At 42.7% G+C, this 12,251-nt stretch overlaps 1 long non-coding RNA gene across 2 annotated transcripts in view; it reads left to right on the forward strand.

The window, feature by feature from the left end:
- LOC310954217 overlaps nt 1-12,251 on the forward strand; it is a 78,419-nt gene that overhangs the window by 14,976 nt on the left and 51,192 nt on the right. For both annotated transcript variants that reach the window (XR_014593408.1, XR_014593409.1), the window contains exon 2: nt 2,345-2,394. This is a non-coding gene — a long non-coding RNA (uncharacterized lncRNA). The remainder of the gene's footprint in view (nt 1-2,344; nt 2,395-12,251) is intronic.

Consider the following 12,251-nt stretch of genomic DNA (forward strand, 5'->3'; position numbering starts at 1 on the left):
TGTGTTTGTGTGTCATTTGCAAATCAAGGACTTCAGACTATCAGTGATGATAGTTCCAGACAGTTTTAGTGTCAATGCCGACTGAGCTGCAGAAGTGGCCTCTGTCATGTTCCTTCATGTACATGGGAGCCAGACTAAACACTATAATATGCCTTTGTTTCCAATCATTATTTATAGTGAACGGTAAAGGGTCTGTACAGTGACAATGAAGGGAAGCTTCTAGCTGGATGGTCTTCTACCATAAACTAGCATACAGTCTGCAGTGCAGCAGTAACACTGCAGAACTGTCATATCCTGTTCATCACTAAATACAGTACATGTATGTGTAATTAACCAGGCTGAACTACAGTAGCATCCGGTGCAATCATCTGTGTGCATTCCACATTTCTGTCACTGCCAGTAAGACTACACATAATAATGCCTGAGACCACATGTCCAAGTCTGTGTTTGCCTGTGTGTCTATGGGCAGATGAAACGTGTGTGTGTGTGTGTTGGGAAAAGCGTGGGAACTACAGAGGAGGATGTGTGTTTTTACAAAGTTGGCTCTGAGTTTCCATGGTTTCCCCCGGATAGAAGACTGAGATGGATGGGGTGGGAATTCATTTGTGTCACAATAAGAGGCAGGGTGATTTAAACTGTGTTTTATTATTTTTTAGATTATTATCTGAAACCCAGCTACAATGCAACATTTGTGACATTTTCGCAAAAGCCTATTTGTGTTGAGATTCTGACGTCACAGAGAACCAGAAATGGAGGAGGAGGCCTCCTAAAGTCTTGTTGTCACAATTAAAAAAGTGCCTTTACAGAGGCTGAAACTGAAACCTGCACTAGCCAGAGATGCTGCTCAGAAGATAATCAGCATCTTTTTGTCAGGTACCCCCTCTGACAACACTGCTTTTTCCATTTCCGTTCAATATCAATGTAATGTTAGCTAACATTAGTAACATAAAACAAATTACTCTACATACCAGACCAAGTCATTTGTAAAAGAAATAATGTGTTGTTTCTTTCCTCAAAAGTCTTAACGTCCAAACATGAGGTTGACATCCATCTTCTGATTTCACTCTCAACCATGATCCAACCTTGGTCATTGGTGTGAAAGAGGTTATCTGACCCGTGTTCAACCCTTTTTTTGTTAATTCAAATCAAGCCGGTGAACACGGGTTAATCCTTGGTCAGATATGAGCAATGCCCTGGTCACTGTTTTGAAAGAGGAATCTTTAAACACAGGTTAACACTTTCAAACATGAAATCCACCCTTGTGTAGTTCACATTGTCTGTGAAAGTGGCATCAGCAAACAAGCCTTTTCCCAAAATGAATGCTGACTTGTTCCTATAGGCGAGGCACTTGAGCCGGATTTCTCCAGCAGCGTATGGTACATGGATGTGAAGCAGAGCGATCAGTAACCATGCCTTTGGGAATTCTGGGAAAAAAAAGTGTTTATTTCTGAATGTACTGTAGCAGCAGATTGTTTCTCATGACACACATAGTAAGGTCACTTAATGGGACGACTTCTCAGGCTTTCTCTTATGCTCCCTAATACACACACACACACACACACACACACACACACACACACACACACACACACACACACACACACACACACACACACACACACACACACACACACACACACACACACACACACACACACACACACACACACACACACACACACACACACACACACACACACACACACACACACGCACACGCACACGCACACGCACACGCACACGCACACAAACACACACACACACACACACACACACACACACACACACACACACACACACACACACACACACACACACACACACACACACACACACACAGGAAAATAGTGTGAGGTGTGAGCTGTTTGAAGCTGAGAGGAGGAAGGATTGCAGCTTAAGGGAGATTCTCGTGTGCGTGCGTGCGCGTGTGCGCCTCAGAAAGTTGGCCACTCATTAGTAGAGAGCTCTTGGAGGAAGTGGTGGTTACCGATGACTCAGCCAAGCCATGCATTCTTCTTTCTCCAGTCTCTCTCTCTCTCTCTGCTTTCTCCTCTCTCTGTCATCTACTTTTCTTTCTTCATTCTATTCATTCCTCTTTTCTATTCTGACTCTTTTTTTAATTTAATGTCCTTTTCTCATTCTCTTAATCCCTGCTTTTCTTCTTTTCTCTCTTCTCCTGATTCATCCTTGACCTTTGGAGGCATATGTGTGTATGAGTGTGTGTCTGTGTGAATAGGACTTTCAGCAATGTGTGTGGGAAGATATCTGGCTTCCCTTCAGAGATTAAAAACATTCCTTCCCTCTTCTTTTTCCGCTCTCCTCTCTCTTTCTCTGCCCTTCTTAGTTTGAAGTAAAGACTTTCTGATGAAGAGGAGGATGAAGACTGACAAACTGGTGAGTGAAAGCGAGCTGGACATCAGATTCTTTTCAACATTGGCTGTTATTTATCAATTACTTTGAAGGATTGTAGTTCTAGTCTCTTCCTTCAGATTCCAGTGTAGAAGACAACTGCGCAGTCATTCTAGAGCGACATTTCTGTTTCAAAGTGTTTGGTTAGACAAGAAAAAAAACATTTCAAGTTGTTTATTTGTGAGACTGGAGAAAACACAGGACCAAAGAGCAGGAAGGATTCAAGAGCTAGATGGAAAATATTACAAAGGTCTTCCAAACTTCGGTGGATTCAACATGTGAGGTGCTATATGGTTCATTTTATGTTACTTTTTATTTCAATCTATTTCTCTGACGTTTTCAAAAAACAGTTGATGCGTCTCCTTTTTTTAGAGATAGATCATAGTGAGGGATTATCCTTGATCAAGAAATAGCACCGCATGCAAAAGAGGTAATGCAAAATCGGACTTGATAATCACCGAGATGGCGAATATCACTGTAAGGAAGTTTGTCTTGTTTGGCAGTCGGTCAGGTTGCGGCCAATATCGGCTATATTTGGCACTTGGCTCATAAGCCTCTGCTCCAAACTTAGTCATGTGTCATGATGTGACGCACTGACCGCACCTGTGAAGGGCAGAATTGAAAGTGGCGGTGTTGTATATCCTGGTGATATTACAAGACAAGCAGCGGTCTTTAGATGGACCACGATGATCAAAAAGCTCCAAATCAGGAGCACTTATCACCTTCATCAATCTGTGTACAGTGCACAAATGAGTCTTTTTAGTGACGTTGGCGGGAGTTTCACAATCTATACTGACGCACAGAATACAAGACCTGTGAGCGGGATGTTGTGTATGAAGAGACATTCAAAAACACATACTGCACACTGCACTGCACGTACTGATTCACACTTTAAATCAGTTTAAAATGCCTTGTGTATTGGGCTAGATATAAGTGATGACTCCTGCCCAGATTACTTGTGTAGTTTTGTGACAATGTGTCGTACATGCATATAAAGCCACTTTATTGTTTTTGGTAATTATCTCTTGGAAGAGGAAGGGTATGTGTCATTTGTTTCCTCAATGGCAAATCGCAAATTGCGTGTAAGTCCATTAATCCTTGCAAAGTCAGAAACTTAAGACAAATATAGGCACCAAGTTTTACTTTATATCTATTTATCCAACCATTTATCCTAAAAACATCAGCTCTACTTGCCATTCATTGGACATTTTGCACATCAGCCATATTGGAGGTCAGCCCTTGGGTGTGCTCATGTTGGGCATGATTACGATCTATGTGACTAATTGGGTAGTTATAATTTCAATGGTGCATTGGTTTGACTGGTCGGATGTGTCATGAACTATCACTTCCGTAGATTAAGCATTAAGAGAACTGGTTACAATGTTTCAAGATGGCGCTACATTCATTCCAATGGAAGTTGTGCACTGGGCCCATAAACCAAAAAAGTCCTTTGGACATAGTTTGGATAGCCAGCGCCATCCCCACAGCGCCTTGTTAGCACTGGAGTACGTTGTGGCTACACTAGCTTAACATTCTGGGATCGGGGGAAAAAACACTCTGCGTTGTTTGATTTCTTCAAACCAATTACAATTGTCTTGAGCAGCACTAGGTCCTGGAGGCATCTGGTGCGCAAGAGATGCTTTGGACAAGATTGTCGCTGAAGCAGTGACTTCATTGTTTTACAGTCTTTTCATTTTAATGATTGTGTTTGAGGGAAAAACGTATTTTTAATCCTGTCATGTAACTTGGGATTCACTGAGACAAAATCGCCTCACAGCCGCAGCTCCTCCTGGGGGTTTGGCCACTGCACACTATCCACACTATCAAGTAGATGCTGCTGGCTAACAGTTGCATCGTACAACATTAGCTGCTTTTCTTATTAAGCTTGCTGACAACTAAGCTAGCAAATCAGTGTTAAGCCTCGTATTTTTGTATGTGCAGATTTGACCGCTGGACTGAACAGACATTAGCTGTGTAGCTCAGACTCTGTCTGTCCTCAGAACTCACCAGGAACTCCAGTTTGCTGTGAAGCAATGAGATCGTGATTAATCAGTGGTTAACATCCTCTAGTTTGTCATGTGCTGGCTTGACCTTTGTGAGTCGATTCTGAAAAGCAGTGACGAGCTCGGAAAACACAGGGAAACAAAGCAGGGTATAGTCGAACAATGTTACTGTATGAAAGTTTTATAAAACATACAAGAGCATATGAAGAGCTCTTTTCCAAACGAGATAAAAGCCAAATTTTAAAAAAAGAGTTTGTCATGCCACTTTGCTGTATACAGAACCTTTTCACTGCTTCATCAGTGTTTCTGCCAAATCGCTATATTTCCTTGTTTAAAATGGGCCTCAAGATGGAGTTCCTTTCCAAACCGCGACCAGTGCCAAACCTATTTTTAGCCTAAATGCGATACGTCCTCTCGACCAATCAGAATTCAGTGAGCGTTCTATGCGATCCAACATGGCGGCGCTCTGAACCGGAAGGTTTTTGTTTTGTTCAACATGTTCAGAATGAGCCATAAACCATTTTGACAAGATACACTGAATATTAACCAAATGTGTGGGTCTGGGTAAAAAATGTCATTTTCCTGAAAACTATTTAAATGGATTTATAGCGTTTTGGAAAAGAGCTCCTCATATAGTGTCAGTAACATATTGCTCCAGTCATTTTGATGATGTGAGAGTAGAGAGAAGAATGGGAGCTGAGAGGAAACTCATTTCTGGTTCAAGGTTTGGTTCACACAGATAAATTGTGCCAGGGAGAGACCAGGTGCTACAAATGATAAGACAAGGTCAGATGAAAAAGGCTAAATGCAGAGTTTTAACAGGATGGATTACAACAGATTTCACAACGCAGTTCTTCCTATTATTTGCCTCCAGTCTCTCCTCTTTCACTTTTCTTCCCATTCGTGGATTCATAAAGATCTGAGACACACATTCTCGCTCAAATTGAAACATTTTCTAGTCACATTGTTGTTTTCACCAAAATCCACAAATTTTATGTCCCTTGTATCCTTGTGGCTATGTGGATGTGGAAAGTATAATCTGGCCTCCCAGCTGAGCAGCTCATAGAGTATGAACATGACATTCCTGAGCTCAGATATATTATTATTGTTCATTCAATCTGAAGAAAAGTACCACAGTCAAGAGAATTTATTTAAGGCATACAATTGAGGGAAAAAAAAACCTTTATGTCTTTTTGATTAAATACATTATTTCAGTATTAAAATCGGCAAATTGATTCAACAAACACATTTATAACTAGATGTCTTGATGGTAGTTAGGGTCTGCTTTGTATCTTACGTTGACTGTACTGTCGTGCTGTCCATCAACAGAACACACACGCACACGCGCGCGCACACACACACACACACACACACACACACACACACACACACACACACACACACACACACACACACACACACACACACACACACACACACACACACACACACACACACACACACACACACACACACACACACACACACACACACACACACACACACACACACACACACACACACACACACACACACACACACACACACACACACACACACACACACACACACACACACACACACACACACACACACACACACACACACACACACACACACACACACACACACACACACACACACACACACACACACACACACACACACACACTATTGCTTTCGCTCTCTTCTCTAGCGCTGCTCTTTTTCTCACTCCTCTTTTATTTGTCATATTCCTCATAATGATCCACAAGTGTTATCGGTTTCCATATATTGTTGTAAGAAGGTTCACACACACACCACCCACCCATATATGCCAGCCCTGTTCCGCCAAGGCTCCCCCGATTACGGTAAATGTGTGTTTTTGTTATCTGTGGGCCTGGATGAAGTGATGCAGTGATGCAGTCAGTTTTGGTATCATGTCCGTGGCCATACATCTTCACCACTGAGAGAGACCGAGAACAGTTAAGCGTGGGTAGGCGTGGGAGGGCTGCGACAGAGATGAGTCAGCCAGCTGTTGCCGGGTAGAGAAGCGCCAAACACTCTCCCACTCCCATACACTTTAAAAAGACAGTATCTGATCTAGCTGTCAATCATGCCCCAACCTTGGATAAACACTTTTAACTGTACATGGATAATATTTGCATGACGCATTTCACAGCAACCATGTTCCCTTTACTTAAGTTAGCTGTCTGTAAATAATGGATTCATAGATGACGAAAGAGGGGAAAAACAAATACAATATTGTGGAATTGGGACTTATGTAAAAGGAGTCCACTAAACTACATTGTTTCATTAATTTGAATCATTTTGCTTTGTCAGCTAGCGGCTAGTGTTAAAGTGAAATTATGGGTGTAAATTTATCCCATGGTCTTTTTCAGCAAATACACTAATCAAAAAACATAACAACTATTAACGGAGAAATCCGGTAGAGCCGCTAACAGCCGAGTATGGAGAACGTTGATTAGCTCGGGGCAGCACGGTGAATGCATTAAAACCTCTTTTTTAACCACTAATACTGCTCAAAATAACACCAAACCTCTGCAGTAGCATGAGAAGAGAGTCCCCACACCAAGCACAAATTGGCTTCTTCATTTTGGATTGACTTTGGTAAATGACTGAATGGATGGACTTTATTATGAGAGGAGCTGGTACAGGGGCCAGTTGGTAAATCTTTCAAAACACTAATAAACTCTGGGTTCACTAACTACGTTGTTGGTGCTTCAGTTTAAGTGTAAGGACTCTTATCATGCTACCGCAGAGGTTTGGTCTTATCATGAGCAGTATTAGTGGGGGATCAAACACGGTAAAATGCATTCTATGGTGGCACGGTGTGTACTGACTAAGCCCTAATCTTAGTAGTACTGGCTGTTGATTTGCTTTATAAGTTTCCGACGTGCGCCCAGCGCGCTCCTTATGCCGCAAAAACGAAAAGCGTTCAGTTTCTTTGCTGGTTTATTTTCCTTTTATAACACACAGCCGCAATAATTTTAACTCAAAATGCATGTAACAAAATAATAAATCGAATTCCTCACTAAAGTATACATAAACACACTAGCACACGAGCACACGAGCACAAGAGCACACGAGCACAGTCGAAAAACTGTTTGCTCCCTCGAAATCAACAGCACCTGTGATCAGGTTCAATCAGATAAAAAAGCTCTCACTCTGCTGACCTGAGGTCAACTGAACCACACCGCCCCCTAGTGGCACGGGGTAAAATTACACAGACAAAGCACATTTGATATGGCTCCTACACACCAGCCCCTAATTGCATCTGCCCGAGCAATTACACCAACAATTTTAAATGAGCCATGATGAGCCAAAAAATAAATAAATAAAAATTTAAATATATATGTGTATATAAAGCTCATTTTTAAATGGGAACCAATTATTCCTTAGCTTCATTAAGCAAGCATATTTTGGTTATGGGTCGTTCAATGATATTTGTTTTGGTTTTTAAACGAACCACACGTACTAGACCTCTTTTATCAGGGAAGGTTTCCAGTTTTCTCTGACAGGAAGACCACGTCAACATGGGGTGACTCCTGTTCGTCTTCCTCCTCCTCTTTAATCTTCTTCTTCTTCTTCGGCTCCGTCTCCTCTACTTCGCTGACCTCCACAGAGGCTTTTCTACCCTTTTGTTTAGTTCCTTTTTTCTTTAGCCCCATCTCCGCTTGTTCTACAATCACAATCTCACTCTTTGTGTCTTTTTTCTTGTTGGGCATATCCTCTTTCTCCACCTTTTTGTTCGACGATGCTTTGCTAATTTTGTTGTTGCCTTTGATCTTAGGCATTCCCGACTCATTTCCACCTTCTTCAGCACTGGCTTCCTTTTTTTTCTTCTTTTTCACCTTGACCTCTTCGACCTCAGCAGTCTCTCCCTCTGGTGTTTCTGACTTCACTTCATTCTCAGAAACTTTCATTTTGGCAGAAGTTTCCTTTTTTGTTACACTCACGCCATCCATCGCTTCTGTGGTTTCATCATCAATGGTTTTCTTTTCTGACCACGGGCACGTTGCACGGCAACCCTGAGGTTGTTCGGCATCAAAACATCTTTCTCTTTGAAAGGCAATTGAAATGTGTAGTGTCCGTTCTGGAGCTGAGCAGAGCTTTCCATTATCTCCATAAACTTCTTTTCTTCTCTTGACATTTCTTCCTGTTCTGCAGAAGCTCTGTCATTGAAGTCATAGTTATATTGGCTAATTAACAGTTCTGCAATATGGTCAATGGCAATTCTATTTGCATAAAATGAAGGATGGTCACTTCCACAGTCGTCACTTCCCCGTAACGGGCCATTTATTACCCACCCCAGTAGGGTTCTGATCGCGTAGGGTCCATTTTCACGACTGTTAATGACCTCCCAAGGCTCCATCAACTTGGAGGCGTTTGTGCCAATTAACAGATCCACGTCAGCGTTTATGTGTGGAATGTTTACGTTGTCTAAATAACGCCATTTTCTCAGCTCCCTTTCACTGATTATGTTGGCTGTAGAGACGGGCATTTCTTTCTGGGTAAACACTTTGGGAAGTGGGTAGAAGCTTTCACCAGACAATCCGGAAATCTCCAGACTGTCAACTGCAGAACTTTCTATTGAGTTGTTATGGCCCAAGGTGCGGATATGAATTTTGAATTTGCGTCCTTTCATGTTCAACCTGTCAACAAGCTTCCTGGTGCAGAAAGTTCCTGTACTCCCTGGATCCAGAAAAGCGTAGGTTTCAATAACCCTGTTTCCCTTTGCGCACTTCACCTTAACAGGCAAGATGGGAAGAACTCCATTGCAGTGTCCAGCCCCTGTAAGACCACAAGCGGAGGATGTTGTGCAGCTCTCAGATGTTTTTGACCGCTCACTATTCTTCTCATCCTTCGAAGAAACCCTTTCTTTCTCTTCAATGTGCAAAACACTGGGGTGCGTTTGGTTGCACTTTTTGCAAGTGATGCGCCTGTCGCAATTCCTGCTCAAGTGTCCTGTGCACAAACAACTGAAACACAGACCTTTCTCCTTAAGATAGTCCAGTTTCTCCCTGTGTGGTTTTCTTCCCAGTTTAAAACATTGATCTAAAACATGACCACCAGCAGCACAATACTGGCAGAAGACAGAAGTAGTTTTAGTGAAGGTGGTCACTTTGCTGAGAGCCTTTTCCCTCTGGTCACCATCTGGTCTGCTGCATCCATCCTCATTCTTGTGAGTGTCTGCTTTACATCCATCCTCGATGAACACCTGTGTTGCAAAGCTGTTTCTTCTCAGCTGTGGCTTCACCTGTATCTTGCTCACTTTTGTAGCTCCTTTGAGAACAGGTGAAGTGTCCTGTATGTCACCAAAGACCGGATCTGAAATGATTCTGACCTGGCGCTCAATGAACTTGACAAAGTCTGAGAATCGTGCCCTTCGACAAGTTTTCTCCAGTACGTCACATGCCTTTGCTCTCCACTTGTCCCTTAGTTTATAAGGAAGCTTCTGACTAAGAATCTTCATGTTCGCTGGCATGTTAAGTTCCTCCAAGTATTGAAGATCTTCCATAGCGTTGGAACACTCACGGAGGAAAAGCCCATAAGCTGTGAGCGCTTTGGTGTCTTCAGCTTTGATGCTTGGCCATCCTGTGACCTTTTCCATGTAGGCCGCTGTTATTTTGAACTCATTTCCAAAGTGCTCCTTTAGTAACTTTTTAGCGACAGCAAATCCTTTGTCTGCAGTCATGTGAAGGCAGCTGCGTACAATATCTCTAGACTGCCCCCTAGTGAATTGTTCGAGATAATACAAACAGTCTCCTTTACAGCCAGTCTTTGCTTCCACGCAGTGCTCAAATGCCCTCATAAATGTGTTGAACTGCAAAGGGTCTCCATCATAAGTTGGAATTTCTCTGCGCGGCAGCAGATGTGATGTTTGCATTTGAACAAGGAGAGCCGTTATGTCATTCTGTTGTTGCAGCAGATTGTAAAGACCTGCTGTCTGATTTTGGTTTTGCAGAGGTTGCTGCACTTGTTGGCCTTGAGTGGGTAGAAAGCTTTGACTGAATGTTGGCATTGATTGCAAGTGAGGCAGTTGAGAGCCATGACTGACAGTTGGCTGTGGTTGTGATGCAAAATGCGTGGACAAAGATGCTGAAACGGCAACTTGATTTTTTCCCAAATTTGGCATGCTAGTTGGCATTACCGATGGTGAAGCATTGCGTTGTTGTGGTAAAGCTTCATGCTGCTGTGCGGGTGGAGCTACACATATTGAGGCCTGTGGATTGAGAGAGGTGAGCTTAGATCTAGCCCCTTTTCTGAAGTAGGAAGCCATTCCATCAGATTGCCTTGAATGGATGCTGCTCCCCATCTGTAGCACTGCTAGCTTAGCAGCTGTTGCAGCTATCTCAGTGTCCAGCTCAAGCTTCTCCCTTTTTCTCCTCAAGAGAAGTTCCTGCTCCTCCAAAGCATGTTTAGCCTTTAAAGCAGCAGCTCGGGCCAAGAGTGCGGCCTGTTCCGCCTCTGCCCTGCGTCTGGCTGATGAAGTGGACGATCTGCTGCTTGACGATCTGTTTGAGCCATGGTGCCTTGACTGCACATTTGAAATGCTGTCTTGAGGTCCAATCTGATCCTCCTCCTCTTCCTCCTCATCCTTTTCAACAGCAGCTCCATTTCCATTTCCATCATTGACATCAGCAGTTTGAGGATCATCCCTTTCATGTTCCTTAAAAGTGTTGTCAACAACCGTGTGTGCTTCTGTTGGTCCAATTTCATTTTCACTTTGGACAGTTTGAGATTGTTCAGTTTGACCCAGCAAATCATCATTAACCTCATCATCATGATCATCACCCACTTTAGTAGCTGTACGAGCAGTAATGTCAGACAACCATTGATTTGTACCCACAAGAAACTCCTTTACATTCAACATTTTAGATTGATACCATATTTCATGTTTGCTTACTTCCTCAGCAGGCAATAAACCCAATAAAGACGAATGCACCTGCTGTGTTGTGTTACACAACTCATTAAAAACGGTTAACTCATTTTCAACCTTATCCACATGTTCTTTGTCACCCATGAATTTAAGAATAGATTGTTTTACTTTAGACAGTTTACCAAAGTTAGACTTTCTTTCCTTTTCTAAAATGCTTATTTTTTCCAACATAGCTTTAAGTGTTAATTTACCCACACGTTTTTTGGTTACAGATTTTACCTCTGCACCCGCAAGTTCAGTCTCAAGGCCCAGTTGGCCTGTTCCCTCTTCAGCCATAATGACGACACAAAGTCAGTTGGTTTTATTAGTCCGCAAAATAGTTTGTGTTGCGCAAACGACTCGTCTCGACGAGAAAGTTATTTTTAGTCGGTTGCGAGTCTGCTACCAATGCATTGGGTTTACGCGAATGTGTGCACACAAATTACCATGGCCATTCATAAAATCAGCGCTGATCCACACATACCCCAATCGTGCGTTGGCCGGCTTTGATGAATGATGACCCGGTGAGATGATGCTGTCGCTGGCTCACTCCGCTAGGCTCCAGCTCCGTTAGCGATCGGCAACTCCAAACATTTGCCCACCTCACATCCGTGGTTTCCAAAGAAGACGAGAATCGTTGATGAAGTCAATGAAGTCGCGTCCTCTTGGTGAACGTTCTCCCAATCGAAGCAGTTTTTCGACCTAAATGTACTGACTAAGCCCTAATCTTAGTAGTACTGGCTGTTGATTTGCTTTATAAGTTTCCGACGTGCGCCCAGCGCGCTCCTTATGCCGCAAAAACGAAAAGCGTTCAGTTTCTTTGCTGGTTTATTTTCCTTTTATAACACACAGCCGCAATAATTTTAACTCAAAATGCATGTAACAAAATAATAAATCGAATTCCTCACTAAAGTATA

Source organism: Echiichthys vipera (genome assembly GCF_963691815.1).
Source record: "Echiichthys vipera genome assembly, chromosome: 11".
NCBI lineage: Eukaryota > Metazoa > Chordata > Actinopteri > Perciformes > Trachinidae > Echiichthys > Echiichthys vipera.